Source organism: Lutjanus erythropterus, chromosome 24, assembly GCF_056507025.1.
Source record: "Lutjanus erythropterus isolate fLutEry1 chromosome 24, fLutEry1.hap2, whole genome shotgun sequence".
NCBI classification, from domain to species: Eukaryota; Metazoa; Chordata; class Actinopteri; order Lutjaniformes; family Lutjanidae; genus Lutjanus; species Lutjanus erythropterus.
This window is the reverse complement of record NC_139340.1, coordinates 13,488,980-13,507,210: the sequence shown is the minus strand read 5'-3', so window position 1 is coordinate 13,507,210 and position 18,231 is coordinate 13,488,980. Positions and strand designations below refer to the sequence as shown.

The 18,231-nt window shown below is 40.6% G+C and overlaps 1 long non-coding RNA gene across 3 annotated transcripts; it reads left to right on the top strand.

Moving 5' to 3' along the window:
- Positions 1-1,359: 1,359 nt before the first annotated feature.
- Positions 1,360-11,329, top strand: LOC146304814 (uncharacterized). 3 transcript variants are annotated; one of them, XR_014769342.1, is made up of 4 exons: positions 1,360-2,097; positions 2,229-2,354; positions 2,656-2,840; positions 10,809-11,329. It is a non-coding gene; the product is annotated as an uncharacterized LOC146304814 (long non-coding RNA). The 3 variants fall into 3 exon arrangements; XR_014769341.1 differs by having other exon boundaries at positions 2,226-2,354; XR_014769340.1 differs by having other exon boundaries at positions 1,360-2,354.
- The last annotated feature ends 6,902 nt before the right edge of the window (positions 11,330-18,231 follow it).

Sequence of the window (18,231 nt, the reverse complement as noted above, 5' to 3'; positions counted from 1 at the left end):
CACTGGTCATACAGATGAAGGTTGGGCACTTAAAAAGGTGTGCTTCGGTGTTTGAACAAGCAAAACAAGGCTTGAATCCACTTTATTTTCTGCTCATTTCTATAGGCTCTGTTGTTTACTTGTTTTTGTTCTTTATACAAGCTTGTACAAGTGTAGCTGGAGTTTTGACCTCTCCTGTGGCCAGTATACTCATTCAGTAATCCGTCCATGTTCACAGTAGGTATGCAAATGTATGTAAAGTGCCCCCGGCATACGTTTTTTTGTATCCCACAGGCGAGGAGCAAGAGAGGTGATCTCAGTTTTGAAGTTATTTAAGCAGCAACCATTAAATACCACTTTCACATCTGTTTGGTTGCTTCCAAAACTGAAAAGTTTTAGATCCTGCTGCACCAAAGTGCTTTTTAAGAAATAATATTTTTCCATTTTTATGCTGAGCAAGCCGTCACATTTCATTGCTGAATACCTAAGTATCACATTGTAGCCCAAACAAGCTACAGCTTGTTACTGTCACTATACTTCCTGTTCATGTTTTACTGAGTCTTCACAATAAAAAATTAATGTACACCCACCCCCAAAAACATGGAGATTGAGCTGAGAGAGAGAGTATGCCGGTGTTGGCGAGCTAAATAATTTAAAGTCATGGGAGGATTCCGGGAGCCACATCATAACAGGTAAAATTGAACAAAAACTCCTCCTCGGGGTCGCCCCGAGTCATTGAGCTGACTTGCGTGATCGCCTGGGGAAAGCGTCCATGTACCGCGACTGCCGCAGAAGGGACTTTGGCTCTTGTTCCCTCTCACATCTTTCCTGTTCTGTCTTTACTCTGCGGAAAAGTAATAACTGACAAAATGCTACAGCGGACCAGATCGCTCGCTATGAAATTGGCAACCCATTCTGGCCTGGAACACTAAACCTATTTCCTCTTCAGTGCTGCTTTGAGTGAAGGTTGTTTGTCTGACATTACCTCTAGGCAGTGACTCTTATTCAAATAAATTTACATACTGGAAGTTGTGGTTGTACCTGTTTTTGGGCAGGCTTCCCATTTGTGCACGGGGCCAAGGTCACACTCCCATATGCAGTTTTCTTTCTTTGTATGTGATTGATTACACCGGCTCAGTGGTACCAATTAAATTCCCCCTGACAGACAGTGTAGCCTCAATCTGGCGACGGAGCTTAGCGAGTGCTTTAAAGTCAGTTCTGACTATTTCAAATCCTGTTTTTTCACAGTATATCACCAGTTGGTTTTCAATCCCCTGGTAATTAGACAGGCAGATTTAAGGTAAAGTTGTGTTTGACTTTGAGTTAAAACAACTTCAGCTCAACTTTTGTCTTGTTCCATCTTTTACATCGTCGTTGTCTTGTCACGTCTTTTTCCTTGTCTGATTACATGTTTTATGTTGTTTTTGTCCTTCTGTACAGATATTTATGTTAAAATGTTTATAATTAAAAATAATGCTAATGCAGGACACAGATACCAACCTCCCACCTCTGGTTTCAAACACATTCAGCACTTCATCAAAAATTAGCAAACATGCGGCTAGCAGCTGGTACTGAGTATTATGTTTTGGTTTTTTTTGTGATGAAAATTGGCCGTTCAGAAATCAGCATATTAATAGAGGGGTGGCGCATTTTGTTGTTGCCAAGGTTGGTTTGATGTCGTTTCATTTGTTTTCAGGGGTATTTTTAGCTTGGAAATATTCAGTCTGTAGAAAGCCTACAAATGTGTGTGCTTGTGTGTACAAGGCTGCATTTTCCTGGCGTATTTGTTCTAATTATAACAGAGCGGCATGATGCTGCAAATGTTATCCCTCTATCATCTCTCAACTGCTGCGAGCCCTCCACAAAAGCACGCACACAGACACCAACAAAACCGGGATGATTTTCCCACACGTAGGAAATGAGAGGAGAGAGATTTGATTACTGAGTGTATCCTTTGTTTACCTTTTTGCATTTGCCTCAGTGAAAACCAGAATCCTCCCAAGACTGCACAACAAATCAAAGTAACTTAATTCTTTTTTATTTGTTCAGATGGCTAATGACACACTTACAGCAGTGATACGGGGAGACGCTGCAGGGGCACACATGATTAAGGGCTAAGTACTGCCAATCAGATACCTCTACTTTCCTAATCTTAACTCTACCTTAATCATGCTTTAGCTGCCATGACTGGATACTGTCAGGAAAACAGAAGATGTAGACAGTGAGCATTTTTTGTGTATCTTCAGCAGGAGCGTACAGATGGCTGACAAACAAAAGAAGAAGAGGCAGCTTCAGTGTTCCTTGGCATCAATTCTGAAAGTCTTTGGAAGTCTACTGGAGGGATTACAACCGTTCCTTCAACAGATTTTCCCTCAGTTAGTGTCTTGATGATGGTGATGAAGAGGGCTGTCAAACATGTTGGTCCAGAATTTAGCAAAGCAAAGGCCATAGAACAGCCCCTTCCCAACAGTTTTGACCCCTCATAGCCAAGCATGGCCTAAGCTGTCATTATGCTTCAAATTAACCTGACATCAGACATTGGGAAGGATGTGTCCAAAACTTTTTTGCAACTTCACAAAACAGACAATCTAGCTGCAGTTAGCTCAGTTAGCCCTTTAGCTAGTGGCCCTTAGCTTGCAGCTGGGAGCACTGACACTGTTTTTGTTTACACCGCAGGCAACAGCACCAGGCCCAGCAGCCCCTCGGTGCTCACAGCTGGACCAGGACAAAACAAAGCCTGTGAGACCAGCTTGACCAGCTTGACGGCAGGGAGTACAGTACCAAGATGGTTTACAGTGGATCCAACCAGGACTTCAGTGCTCCAGGGATGATGACGGTGACAGGCGGGGACATCTATCACAGTGAGTTTTTATTTTTATATAAGTGTTTTACAAACAAGTTTGTCTTAGCTCAGTAAAAGTATATTTCTTTGACATTTTGAGGGTTAATTTTGTTTATTTATTAGACTAAAAAGCTTGTGAAAGTAGCAAATTCTTGCACACGCCAGGGCTAGCAGGTTAGCATGCTAATTTAATTTTAATCCCTGCAAAACAATACATAGATGTCTCTGACATAAACTCAAAACTTCTTCACCTTCTGGTCACAATGTTGGTTCAGTTTTTGAATATTTTAAATGAAATTTCTGGCCTATCTTGCACATTGCACCTTTTAGGGAGGGATTGTCTGAAACAGTGAGCTGTAATCCCCATTTGAATGATGATCACGTCTTGCCTTTATCTATATCAGCTGGTTTTTCCACTGGGGCTGCTCAGAATAGAGCACAATAAACACACAGCCTTCAGGCTTAGGTCTGACGAGGGTCATTTTGAGCATACTTAAGCCTTTGTTTACCATGCTGCATCACAGTAGGCCAATGTTTTGTCTGCAGTTAAACCAAAAAATTAGGTTTATTTCATATATTGTGCAATTTGGATAACCTTCTTCTTGTTCTGTCCTAACTTGTCAATCATATTGTGACCCATCAGGGAATTTTGACCCCCATAGAATATGATTCATCCACATCATTTTCATAGTCAAACCTTCCAGCACTCTGTATGGAAAATTCTGCACCTTGTTTATATTCCGGTTTTTGCTTTGTCTGTATCTAGAATACATTCACTGTGAACATGTCAGAAGTGCCTGTTACATAATTTTTTTTTTTTTTTGTCAATGCATTTATAAAATAAAACGCATAGCTAAAGCAGAATATACAGCCAATACATTTAATTTCTGCTTTCACTGTGGTATGAAAGACAAACATTGGCTACCGTGGAAGATTTGAAGTCGCTCTAAAATGTGCAGTGCATACAGATGACAAAAAGACAAGCTTGATTTTTTAAGTGAGTCCTTAAAAAGTTATGAAGCGGCTGTGATTACATATGCCTAACCTTTCGTAAGGACACAGTTAATAATGTTTATCATCACAGAGGTTTGTGCATACAAAGATCCTCTGTGATGAGGGCTGCAATGTGCTCATACTCGAAACTAATGAATATGCAAATCATTAGCTTTTTATAATCAGTTTGAAAGAACTAACCAAAAGTCAGGGCAAGGTCAGCTAGTAGTGCATGAATTCTTTATAACACCAGATGTAAACATCATGATAATGGCTCCAATTAAAAAGACCCTTGTACCATTAACCCTATTACCTTGACTCACTGAATATTACAATATGTATGGAAATTTAGGGTCAATGAAAACACACTTATCTCTTAAAAATAACTCAGACGGAGCTCTTTTATCTATCATAAATAAAAAAGAACACAAAGTTTATCCAACTACATCAGACATAAGTTGTTAGAGCCCCAGAATAGTTATTTCCATATTTTCAGCTTAAACTTTATTTGAAGGGGAGTGCACAAGTGTCATTACACTGTTATTACACTGTCATTGTCGTTACATAAGCATTTGATCGTCTAATAAGACTTAATAACAGCTTTGTGACAAGTCCAAAATGTACCAGTTTACTTGACATCAAGGAAAATATTCCTGACAGGCTCATAATGGTCTTATGACAGCCAACGTCATGACATATGATGCTAAGCTAAACAGTTTCTTTAAGTTTGATAACGCCAAGTTGTCATAAAAGACATTTTTGTCATGGTTAATGTCAAGTAGTCATACCAAAGACATTATTGGCTTGATTAATGTTGAGTCATCATAACAAAGACATCTCGAATCACGCCAACATTGCATTAAAACCGGCAGTCATAAACATTCAGAAAGACTTTGAAGACTCTGATAGGTGTCATGACATGGTTATGTACACCTCCTTTGTTACCAAAGTGTTACCAAACTTTTCAGTCGACACTGTAGAACATGTCTGTGCATTTATTTTTAGTGTTATTGGCTTTAGAGTAAAAATATGAGCAGGCCTAATTTTGTTCTGTTCAATACAACAGCAGTGAAACATTAAAAATAACGACGCCATAATTTTTAACACACTTCCTCACTGTTAATGATTGATTGCAAGTGTGCACATAAAATACAATAATTAAACATTGATCTCCTTCCTTGCAAAAATCTCCTGTTTCCTGCCCGGCAAGTCAAACGATGCAACCTGTGAGCCTGCGTTCCCTCGGCCTCGTTTCACCTGATGCACGTTTCTCGATTTATGCAGAACGATATCTTGGATGTGATAAGCGTTGGGAATAGCAGGAGCTGTCACGTCTTCTGGTATCATGAGACAGTTTAAGTGGAAAAGAGTGTGTGTACATTGCGGGAGCCGAGAGATGAAATCAAATTCTTCGTCTGGAGCCTCTGCTTCCTCTTTTAAAGCACACAGGCATGTCAAAGCCCTTAAAGGAATAGTTCAGATTTTTTTAAGTGGGGTTGTATGAGATACTTACTCATAGTCAGTGCATTACCTACAGTAGATAACTGTTGGCATGCCCCCAGTTTGGAGAAGCAGCAGGAGTACTGGTGTAGGATGCTAAGCAATGTACTGCTGTCAGTTTGAGTGACGCTATAGCTGTGCTGTGTACCTTTATTATGCCCAATGTTGCCAACAATATTGAAACGGATCACAGGATACGTTGAATACGTCACAGAGTGAGGAAGGAAGTCGGCACACATGACGTGATGTAATGGGAATACAACTTTATTATTATTACCCGTGAAAATGATTTCTGTCATGTCAGAGAGATTTTCATCCGCTAATGAGGTTGTTTAAAAGTGAAGATAGCTCCCATCATCCCACACTACTTCACAACACCATCAAACTTTAATGTGAGGGAGACCCCTAGTAGCAGAATTTATGTATTGTGCTTTTAACTTACCGTCAGATATCTTCTTCCAATGGGAAACATTTTTATGTAAGAAAACTATCACACCAAACTCCACTGGCAAAAATAGTAATTTTACCCTGCAGAACACAGGAGTTGCTGGTCTACTGCTGCCTCAATTAGCTGGTTAGTTCCTTAGTTAGTTGTCAGTTGGTTGTATTGCTGCTAACTTCATTATTTTAAGCAGTAATAGACCAGCAACTCCTGTGTTCTGCAAGTTAAAATGACTGATTTTGTCAATGCAGTTCGGTTGCTTTGGTGAGACCTACATTTGCCTTGTATAATCGTGGTTTCCTTTTGGAAAAAGGCTGTCTGATGGCACACTCTGGAGTTGGAGTTCAGTGACTGCCTGCCAGACTCAATAATTGCTCAATTTTGCTGTTTTAAAATTTCCAGTCCTTCTGATAGATCCTTAATGATTTCTTACAAGTCACAAATAGACTGTGACTCTTTCAGTCAACGTTAGTTGCAAACTAAAACAGATATAATTCTGCCCACTTCAAAAACTCCAAACTATACCTTTAAACATGCACTACTTTTGTATGAAAGTTTCTTGGGAAGTAAGAAAAACAGATCCATTTCAGAAATGACCATCACACATTTTCGGTGAGGATATAATAGGTTCTTAATGGGTTTTCAAGGGCTTGAGGGTTGAGAAAGCCACTCAGAGTTGAGCAGGGTTCCATTCAAGAGCAATAAATGTTAAGACTTTAAAACTGTTAATGCATCAGCGGTGACCTATTGTTGCAAACTCTCTCCATCACGGCAAACTGGGACTAAGTTAATTTGTGTAAATGTTCGCTGCTAATTGCTCAGCGTCACCTTGTGTGACTGCTGTTCTACACTCCCAGGTAGTGTGGGGTTAAGGGAGAGCCGGCTTGTGTTTACCAGGTGTGGACTGTACTAATAAAGGGACGAGGATAGCATGACAACTCCCCTTCACGTTTCATAACAGAGGGGCGCCTGCCAGGCACCTTTTGGCACTTAACGAATCGTGTTTACAGGGACCAACACAATTTATAGCTCCCGTCCATGACTGTTTGACAACCTGCCTGCACACTTTAATATATTCTCCCCTCGCAGGACTGCTGCACGGCAAGGATGTCCACTCTCCTCTCCTTTCCCCCTCTGCGCTCTTACAAATGAGGGTTCCACAAGGGTTCCTTCCTACAGGGCTGAAAGAGTTTTTGTTTGAACCTCTGGGTGGGTTCTAGCAAAACCCCTGAATATAAGAGTTTATAATAGAACACCCTTGGTGGATTCTAGGTAAAAGTGCATGTTCTAAACTTCCCTGTAAAGCTCCCTTGGTGGGTTCTAAATCAAACCCTTGTAATATGGAGGGGCTCTCCATAGAATGTTGTGAATGTGTACTAGATAAAACCCTTGGAATATAGAAATGTTCTCAGCAGAACCCCCTGGGTGGCCTTCAGAGGAAACCCTTCGAATATAAAAAGATTGTGAGTAGAACCTCCTGGGCATACTTTTGAAAAAAAAACCCATGGCAGAACCTCCTCGGTAAGTCCTTGGAATTCAAAGAGGTTCTCAGTAGAACCCCCTGAAGTGGTGTTCTCGATCAAACCCTTGGAATATGAAAAGGTTCTCTGTAGAGCCTTGTGGGTGGGCACCCTTAGAAGGTGGAAACCCTCTCTGAAAGTGGAACCTTTATAAAAAGTTTGACACCAAAAAAAGGTTCTCCTAATGGGACATGCTGAAGAACCCTTATGGTTCTAGTGGGTACCTTCATTTCTCAGAGTGTACATATACATGCATGCATGCAGACAGTAAAAAATAATGCAGTGCAGATTTGTTAGAACTTGGAAGGTCCTGCAAGGCTTCTGCTGGGGCTGCATTTGAGCAGTTGAAATGGAGCGCTGACCCACTTAGCTCTGTTGTTAAGCGCGAGGGGTTTGTGGGAACACACATAAACACATTCAGGCAAAGGCGCGTGCACGCACTCCGCGACCACGAGCACGGGCCCACGCACGCCAATGCGAACACGCACACCTCAGCAAAGATAAAACAATCCCCTTGCCGATAAACAAGTTCTTGGGAAACAACAAAAATAACTTTAATGTATTCACGGACGGGGCTTCTGTAAGGCTTTTGCTTGCTGAGAGCTCTGACTTCTTCCCACCATGACAATGCTGCCTCTAAGCCATTGATACCTGAGGTTGAGGCTTCCGTGTGTATCGTGTTTGCATGGTGTGTGCATCCACCTGCCCCGAGGTGGCTGCGCTACGTGCACTGGGTATTGTGTGAAGCGGGATTCATCCCGTGCTGCCTCTGAGCCAATGACACCTTCTTGTTCGGCTATCACTTTGATGTGCTGTCTGATTCTCACGAGTTATTCTTCCTTTATTCCCTCTGGTTGCTCCCGCTGCACAGCAGGGTGACTGCATACTCTGTGGTCAGCGGCTTACATAAATACCCATCCACATTCATTCCCCCCCGCTACCTCTTTAAATAGCATTTTCATGTTTCATCTTGTAAACACAGACGGCAACAAAATCTATTGAGCCTTTAGAAGTGATTCGCTTCTGCTCGCTTCTACTTTGAAACAAATGTCTCGCCTTGTCGGTTATTTCTCGATAAAATGCAATGAAATTAACTTTTCTGGAGGGCCTTGCAGTGTGGGATGATCCCTTGTGATAAATATGAGGGGGTTTTGTTTATTTTATTCATTTCTGCTCTCCCTGCAAAGACTCATCTAAGTCCGTTTAGAAATTTCAGTTCTTAGATTCTCTCACTCAGCTGAAAGAAAAACTCCTTAAAGCCCTAGGCTAAAATAAATTGTTTTGAACTGTGTCTCGCAACATAATGCAAAATTGAATTGCACAATGCACCTGTTTAACAGAAACAAAGGTCCGAGTTAAAAAGCATGGCACTTTATTTCACTAATAGTATGGAACTAGTCATATTTTGTATCAAACTAGACAAAAACTAGAAATACGTTCTTTATCAGACAGTAGACTTAGAGAGACACATTACAAGAGAACAGTACTGAAAACTAGTGTATTATTTCCAATTGTTAGACCCTTATTAGACTTTGTTCAAGGGTAATTATCCTGTGTTTGAATCCCAGTTTGGGCAGAGCCTTTCTGTGTGCATGCTTGCATAGGTTTCCTCTCTTGTAGAGGCATCTCTGATTATCCTCTGATGACGTCTAAAAAGTGTCTAATAACACTTACTGCTGAACATTGTTTGATTAAGAGTACGACTTTTTATATCTTATTAGCGTACCGTACCATAAGACCATAAAAAGTACAAGTCTTAGCAATAGAAACACAAGCAGGTGCCGTCTGTTTTTGTTTCAATGCTCCAGTGTTACCATGAGCCCCAAAGCTGGGGCCCCACAGTAAAAGTAAAGCCTGTGTTTGGGTTTAATTTTCAACTTCTTCATCATTATGGTTTGGAAAGAATACTGTTTGTGAGAATTATATATATTTCTGAAGTCTAATGTGACATGCTAAATGCAGTTTTGGCAATGTCAAATGCAATTTCCTTCAAAGTAATTTGTTTCGTATGGGAAGACTTGAAAGTTTTTCTGTAAGAGAGTCAGTTACAGAATGTAAGCAGTCGAGAAAAGGAAGTCCAAGGAAGAGAAAAGCACTATATTTTGTAAAAAACAGTGCAAAATACACAGCAATTTGTGCTGAAATGTTCAAAAAAACTAAACAAAAAAATGCTATTTTACTCTTACCTACTTTATATAAGACCCTAGACATTCAGAGCAAGCTTTACAGCCACCACTTAGAGACTGCATTAATGCTGCAGTGGGCACTGCAGCCTACTCCTTTTCAAATTAAAAGACCTGAATAGGCTCACTGGAACACAAAAGTGGGGGTGAATCAAAGCTCAAGCAGCGATTCCACCTCCTGAACAGCGGAGAAGAAAACCCCAGAGTTCATTTCCAGATACCCTCTGACACAAGAGAAACTTTTGAAACACTCCTAATCTATTCGCTTTAAAAATTGAGAGTGTTTGCAGGTTAAAGCTGTGAAAAGTGCATGAAATCACACTGAGGAGACCTGACCTACCTCTACACAGGGCGCACCCTTTGAAAGTGATTCTTTTTACCTGATCCAGGCTGCACCCTGGATGAGCTAGAGCAGCACTGGGTCATATATAAAGGGAGTCATTTACCCACATTAGCTCATTTGTATCCTCTGGACTAATGCTTGTTTGGTTATTTCTTATAATGACTTAGCAACTCTGTTTAAAAAAAACTGCTGAACAGATGCAGCTGAGCAACTTTTAACAACCTTTGTGGACTAATTTAACAATTGAGCATTAATCATATGTGAAAGTAGAACAAATATGTACATTTTTGTAAACTATGTTGGTCTCTGTTCATACAGGATAAGAAATAGATTTCCTCAAGAGAAAACGTGTCCGTTTTTAAAGATAGCAGTAGTGTAGTTCTTTCAGCATTCTTCCAATGGGGTAGTTCAGATCTGAGATCTGTCAGGCCATTTAGAAACAGAAACTTTTTAAAGGGACAATGTGTCAAATTTGGAACTGCAAACTGTTGCTCAACAGACTCTTTGCTGCAGCTGTAGCTAGCCTACTAGCTGCTTTTAGCTCAGTTAGCTCTATAACTAGTTGCCCTTACTTGACTTGGGACTGGCCAGACCTGCAGTAATTGCTAACTGCTCCTCATTAATTATCTTTGGCTGTAGCTAGCCTATTAGCTGCTGTATGCTCAGCTAACCCCATAACTAATGGCCCTGAGATTAAACAAATCTGGCCTGACCTGCTGTAAGCTAACTGCTACTCACTATAGTCTTTGCAGTCATTATCTGTGGCTGTAGCTAGCTGCTGTTAGCTCAGTTAGCCCTGTACCTAATGGTCCTTAGCATTTACTGTAGGTCTGGCCAGACTCGATTCAGCTAACTGCTACTCATTCCTCTTTGCTGTAAACCTAATAGCTGTTTTTAGCTCAGTTAGCCCTGTGGCTAGTGGACCTTAGCTGACTCAAGTTTGGCCGCACTTGCAGTAACCAATAACTGCTCCTTATTATATTATTTGTTCTGTCTTTGGTGGTAGCGATCCTGCCAGCTAGTGTTAGCTCAGTTAGCCCGGCGGCTGAACAGGACTGGATCAGGACCAAAGACAGTCTCCAAGACCAATGGAGGCCAGCCTATCGACAGGGAATACTGCACCAAGGTGATTTACAGCCCTTCCAGCCAGGACTCTGACTCCAGGAGTAATGAGGACGGCAGGGGAGAGACATAAAGCAGAGAGGAGTGAGAGGAAGGTCAGGCATTAGAGAGACAAACCAGTTTTGGGTGTGTTTTGTTTTGTTTCTGTCAGGATTGTAGTATGTTTTATGAACAAGCTCAGGAAAAAAGTTCAGTAAAAGAGAGAAACATTGATTCAGAAGTTGACCATTTATTATGGACAATAGGTATGAGAATATTTCCTTTCTTGACAGTTTGTCAGTTTATTTATTAAACTGAAAAAGCTGTCTTTGACATAAAGTCATAACTGTTACTTGTTCAAATTCTATTGGCTTTCATCCACAGTCGTGTTTTGAATGTTTTAAATTAAAATTCTGTTACACATTGCAGCTTTAAGCATCCAAAATTGTTTAAAATTCAAATAATGTAGAAAATAAGATGAAGTATCAGGATATATATCTGTAAAGTCTGCATATTCCTTATCAAAATAATAAGTGTGATATAATTTTAACCTTTAAGGGGAATGTGTTCATAGAGAATGAGATTTCCTGCTGCTGCCATTCATTCAGCAAAGATCTTATAAAGTTACACAACCTCACTAAAGCAAAGCTGTGAATGCCTTAGGGCCTGTCAAATCACTTCAATATATTTCCAAATGAGCAATTACACCAGAAGAAAGGTGATGTTTGACAAGATTTTGGAGGAAAAAAATAATAATGACAATGTGAAATAGCGGGTTTCGGTGTTCCCAGCGTCTGGCTGGCAACATATCAGAAAAACTAAATCCACCTCGCTGATGGATGGCTGATTGTCTAATCTGATTATTACCGTCATAATCTTTTTTTTCCTTTGAGCTAAGCAAAATGTGTCAATGTGTGAATGTTCCTACCTGTTCTTGAAGGAGAACCTTACAAAGTCTGAAAACCACGGAGGTTTCTAATTGGTGGTGCACTTTTCTTCTTGGATAACTGACCACATAAGATACTGTTCATAGGGGTCTCAATGACATAAGGATTCAGTCTTAGAAATAAGGGTTCCAAATGGGTTCTTCACAAAGGGTTGGGGTTCTACCCACAACTTTTTGCTTCTGAAGAACCCTGTCTTGAAGAAAGGGTTTGTGAAGGGTTTTTTGTAACATTAAGAGCCCTGATCACCTTGACCTGTTTTAGGGTTCTTTGTGCAATAATATAAAAGGGGTCTTGGTAGAACTGCCTGGGTGTGTTCTATAGATAAAACCCTTACAATCTAAAAAAGGTTCTCAACAGAGACCATTTGGTGGGTTCTCGATAAACACTTGGTATATAAAACGTTCTTAGTAGAACCCCCTCATTGTGTCAGATAAAACCTTTGGAATATTAAAAGGTTCTCAGTAGAACTTCTTGAGTGTATTATGGATAAAACCTTTTGAATCTAAAAGGTTCTTGATAGAAGCCCTTTTGTGGGTTCTTGATAACCCTTTGGAATATTAAAAGATTTCTCAGTAGAACCCCTGGGTGGGTTCTACATAAAACCCTTCGGATCTAAAAAGGGTTCCCTGGGTGGGTTCCGGACAAAACCTTCAGAACATTAAAAGGTTTGTAGTCGAACCCCTCGTCTGGGTTTTAGGTCGAACTCTTTGAAAGGGTTCCAAGTGGAATCTATAAAAGTTTGTACAAGGAACCAAAAAGGGTGTGGGGACAAGCAGGGGAACCCTTCATGGTTCTAGTTAGTATCTTTATTTCTAAGAGTGTAGGATTATCCCAGTGACTATATTTGCTGGCATTTTAATAAAACAGGACTGAATATAAATCAAGGCTGCAGCTCTGACTGTAAAATATGTATGGATTTATAGATACTGTGCTGCATATCTTATCACTGCCAATTCATAATTCATTTGGAAAAAACCTGTTGCTGAGCTCAACAAAGTGCCAACAACAGAGCTGCATCCCACACTAAAATGAACTTGTTTACCAAGCCTAATTAGCACTATACTTTCCAATTGAATGCCGGCTGGATTGCGAGCTGTATTTACTGTAAACATCTTTATTGAGTCTTTGAGTTTGTTAACTTGAATACGGACACACTGTCTCTTCTGGCGTTTGGAAGCTACAAAGCATCACCCTCCCCACACGCCACGCTGACAGCGTGCTGCAGCTCCGTCGGCAAGTCGCCATTCTCTGTACGTCTGGCTGGCTAATTAATAAACTGCTCAATCATCAAAGGCAGCAGCCAGTGGGGAGCAGTATTCCACATTTGTAGACTTTAATTTGCAATTGTTCCAATGAAAGAAAGAAATGGGAAGGTAACAAGACGGACATGATGAGGAATTTAGGAATTTAGGTTCATGTATGAATTCCTAATTCTTAGGTGTTGCTAATAGCGTTTTAGAAAATTACTATATACAGTTTTACATCTTAATTTTTGTGGGTCTTCATTAATTCTTCTTAATACTTCAAAGTTTTGATTTTAACTGTGCATAAAGCAGTCACACTGCAAATAACTTCTCCGTCTTCGTGTTCTTTTTCTTCACTGATGTTTCATCTGTTGCGGTCAGTGGTCGCACACTTTGTCACATAGTGTTTCCTTAGATCAACTTCATTAATTAATCATCATCTCTAAGTAAACATCAGAGGGCGGATTAAGTATGTTCTGGCAACAAGCTATGTTCATTTAATGCACCACAGTTTCTGCCTCACCTAGATCAAAAACATCCTGTTTACCAAGCAGTCATGTCATCACAAGTTACAGTAGGTGAGCTTCTCCTGCGTGCAACGACTGCAATTTATTTAAGAGCGGGTGCAGGAATGAAAACAGAGGAATGCCCTCAGGCTGGTGCATCAAGCAAGTAAAAGTATCAAAACCAGTATGAGGATCATGAGACAATTTGTGCCAGCTCACATCGTAGGTATCAAACCTCTGAGACTAACACAGTCCCTGAGCTATTACTTTTCTCTCGGACGCTGAGCTGATATCAAGTTATGTTGTGTTTACGTCAGGGCGCGACATGATTAATCATAAGACCGACCAAGCCATCACAAGAGCAAGCGCTCTCAAAACGGAGCTTTATTCTGCAAATTCTCCTCTCGAAACTGCCTGTAGCACTTTGTTCTGCTCAGATCTCTGAATAAAGATGTGTTTATTATCTGGTAATCACATAATTCTGGTCTCTCCGACAACTCAGTCATCAGACCACTTTCACACCTGGCATAAACAGATGTAAATAGACTCAAATATGTTTAGACATGCCTCCAAATTACATATTAGCATTCTGAAGCCAAGAGGCAGGGATAGAAGAGAGCTCGCAGCTAGCCATGCTCTTGTATTTCTCCAAGCTATTTTAACCGTTTATGTTAATCTGAGGTACAAATGTGGGAGCTTTTCCCTCAGTGTTTAAAACAACTGGTGATAAAGATGTGATGGGCAGAATTCAAATTGTCTGTTTGAGGAAAATCGGATGAATCCACTTTTCTCCCCACCAAACAACCATCACAACACTTGTGGGTGAAGGACTTTATTTTTTTTTTTTAAAGAAAGTAGCAAAAGGGCTCTCTTGGACAGATGCATTTTCAATGGATAAAATGAGTGGAAAAAACATGGTAAAGTGTCCTCAAGGATGCCCTTCCAATAGATAAAATGTGATAAAGTGCCCTCTAGAGCGCCCTTCCAGTGGAGAAAATGCAAAGCAGTACCATATAGGTTGCCCTTAATGTTAAAAAAAATCTTTGCCTAACAGTTAATAGCTTCCTGTGTGCTTTTATTATATCATAGTAAAACAATTTAATGTAGAGCAGGACAAAACACAAATTTCGACGTGCTGGTGCCCCACCACATACAGCTGGTGCCCTATTTATTTTATTTTGCCCCTGGTCCTCAGAAAACCTGAGTCTGCCACTGCAAAAAAGATTAATTCTTTTCGACAATCATTATTCAGTCTTTTTTGTGTGTATTTGTATGTTTTTCAAAATTGGGTTGTTGCCTCTCTGAAGGGAGAAATCAAGACGCATATTTTATCAGCGGAGGGATTTTGATGCCACATGTTAATGTTCATTCCACATACAGATTTGATGCAGCTCGCTCCGTTTTTATCCGCAGCGGTACGTCGATCAATCACATATTTGTAAGAACACAAGCGGCGTATATGTCGTCTTGAAGATAACAGAGGAGGAACTAAACCAGGCTCGGCATGATGATCTTATAGATCCACCCTCCTGCTCTGATCAGTGGGCAAATGCATACTTTGAAGCTCTTTGCGGTTTGAAAAAGAAAAAAAAAAAACACATCCTCTTCAAAGATCTGCTTATGCAACAGACGGGGATTTCACCTCAGGTCCTCCACGCGGGAAACCAAAGATTTACCAGTCAGCAAAAGAGCAAATGAATCCTTCCCTGGCCAAGGGAGATATTTATGCTTATAGGGTTTCAGGCACAGCCTCTTCACTGAGTTTCTCCTGTTTCTTTCATATGGCTCTCCCGTTCTCTGTGGCTGCTGATGCCCTGGGGGTCTGAGTGTGACCCTTAGAGGTCAGAGGTCGGCTGTTTTACACCTGGACAGGTTAAGCCCACCTGGCGGTAGGTGTTTCAGATGACCAATTACGACCCCCAGGTAGGCAATCACGACCCCGACTGTGTGTAAGCAGCCCACCAGGACCACCAGGGGGGTTATTACATAGACAATATGTCACTTCTAACCTCGATCAGCAGGAGAAGAGTGGTGGATTCATGTGAGAATACGCTCACAGGCAAGATTTACCACATGAGGTAACATTATATAGAAACCATATGTAGTCTGTTTTTTCTTCATCCCTGTGAGGACTGCGCAGGCAGCGGAGTGAAAATCTATATCAACATAGCCACAGGTAACCAAGCGAGTCACAGGGTTGGCTGTGTGTGCTCAAAAAACACATCTCGCCATACATCAGCCACTCAGCCGCAGATGTATAATGTTTTCTTCTTAATAACCAGGACCAGCAGGAGGTGAGGCACCGAAGCGAAAACCAGGGGGATATATCAACATACAAGAAAACGGGGATGAGCGGAGCTTCTCAGGTGCACAGGAACCACGGGGGATGTCAATACACACAATATGAGGCTTGTATACAGTGCTACCGCTACTTCAAGTGCCCTACAGAGATGTAATATTATATCAGCGTGGATCACATTCAGTCATGCTCACTATATATCAAATTGATGTCCTAATTGGTGCATCTTTCTTATTCTGGCTGCCGGCGCTCTTCAGGGATCATGCTGTGTTCATTACAGACGTATGTTCAAGAGAACAGCTTGTGAGGTAAAGCACAGTATGTTACAGACGTGTGTGTGGGAGCCAGAAATGACAATTAGGTATGCAGGCTGCTGAATTTCTGAGGATGTGTACGAGAATTTATGTGTTTTACAAGCCCCGGTGACAAAAAATACTGTACGCTGCCTGTGTTTTTCCAAGCAGCCACCTCAAAGGGTTGCATGTAGCGCAGTGATAAATTGGTTCTTTCATCCCAGGGGCTGATTCCTGGCCTGAACAGTAACCATCATCAAACCTTATTCCTAGGCTATATCTACAAGGAGGAGGGCATGTGAGTCTTTATCAACATGCAGTAATCCCAGATGCAAGCACTGGTGCATATGAATGAAACGGACAAGAACGGGACTGAAATGGTTTGAAGAAATTAAACCGGTTGGCCTTGTCATTTTGTACTCTGATGGAATCTGGATACAAAAAATGTTAATGTATTTCATTACAGTTGCAGAGAAAAAAGACTAAATCAGTTACATTTAGTAAGAATGGGAATTATTAATAGGATTACATTTTTAAAATAAAGAACGATTTTCTATCATTCACAGCGAGCACACGCCAACACAGCTGCCAATTCATTATTTTGGCTTTTTTAGTCTTTAATTTAGTCAATTAATGTATTTCCCACAACAAAGCGAGACACAGCTGGATAAACTAATAAACCTAACAAGAAAAAAACACTTAGAGCTGCACTTAGAGCTTTATTTATATGTTGTGCTACTGTATATGTTTTTTCTATTTTCAAAGGTAAGATAATAAAAATAATAAAATAATTGCCTTTTCCCTTCCTACAATAATTACATGCAAATGAAAATCTGAAGCAATACTCAACTTTTACTACAGTTTCTTTATTTGAACAGGAGATAACTGAGATTTACTATGCAGGGATGTATTCCAGTAAGACTTTCCTTTGTTTTGTTTTTTTGTTTTTTTTTCTCAGAGCAGTAAAGAAAACCAACAACAGACCTCAAGTCAGTTGCCCCTATGGATCGCTCGATGACTCAGCATAGCTGTTTCTCAACGAGAAGTGTTTGGAGGTTCAAAACTTGGCTCCATTGTTACAGTTCTCCATGTTTTCCCCTCAGTCCTGTGAACCACAAGATGTACAACAGCGGGCACAGGGTCAGGAATAGCTCAGCAAGATAAGTCACTAACGTGAGGTGGAAGAATCTACATAAAGCTCATCTATCCTAACAGTTTCACAGTTTTCTCTTTGGCAATATGAACAATAAATACATCAACTTACCTTTACCTGCATCTGGCGTAGCTTCTATCTATAATATGAAAGGTTGGAAGGTTGTCTCTCTTCCATGGTTTCTCCTTAAAATGTGGTGAAAAACAACAACAAACCTAACCACAAGTGTTCCCATGAATTGCTCAATAAGTAAGTAAGCCATGGCTGACTCTCAGAATGGTGCTGACAATTTTCAGTGGTCTTTTCCTCAGTCAACAAAAACATTGAAAATCTCTATGAATTACAGAGCAACTGATGGACCGGCTGCTTGGAAGACACCTTCCGGCTAGTCAAGTGGCTCAGCAAGAAAAGATGATGCTTAGAGGTCTGAAGTGACAGAATCAAATCCTGGCTGACAAACACAAATTAAATGAAAATTTCTTATCTTGGTTTCTCATGCGCTTTATTCAGTGGTGTGAACAATAAAAACAACAACAAAACTGTTGTGAGTTCCCTACAAGTGTAGCTCAGCAAGATAAGATGCTGATCATGTGGATGCCTGGTGATTGAAGGTCCAAGGATCAAGTCCAGATTGGCTGCAATAGGTTTTCCATGTTTTCTCCTCAAAAATGTAAAGAAAAGCAACAAGAAACCAGAACCCTCTTGCTTCTATGTGTAGCTCAGTCAGTAAGTGCTTTGCACTGATAAAATGCTGCACAGCAATTTTGCATGTTCAAAACTAACTTTCCACATTTTCTCTGCAGTCTTGTTGTATCTGGGGAACTCTTATTTTGAAGGCAGCACAGTGGTAAACTAATTTAATCAGTTGTATGTTGGTTTATTATTG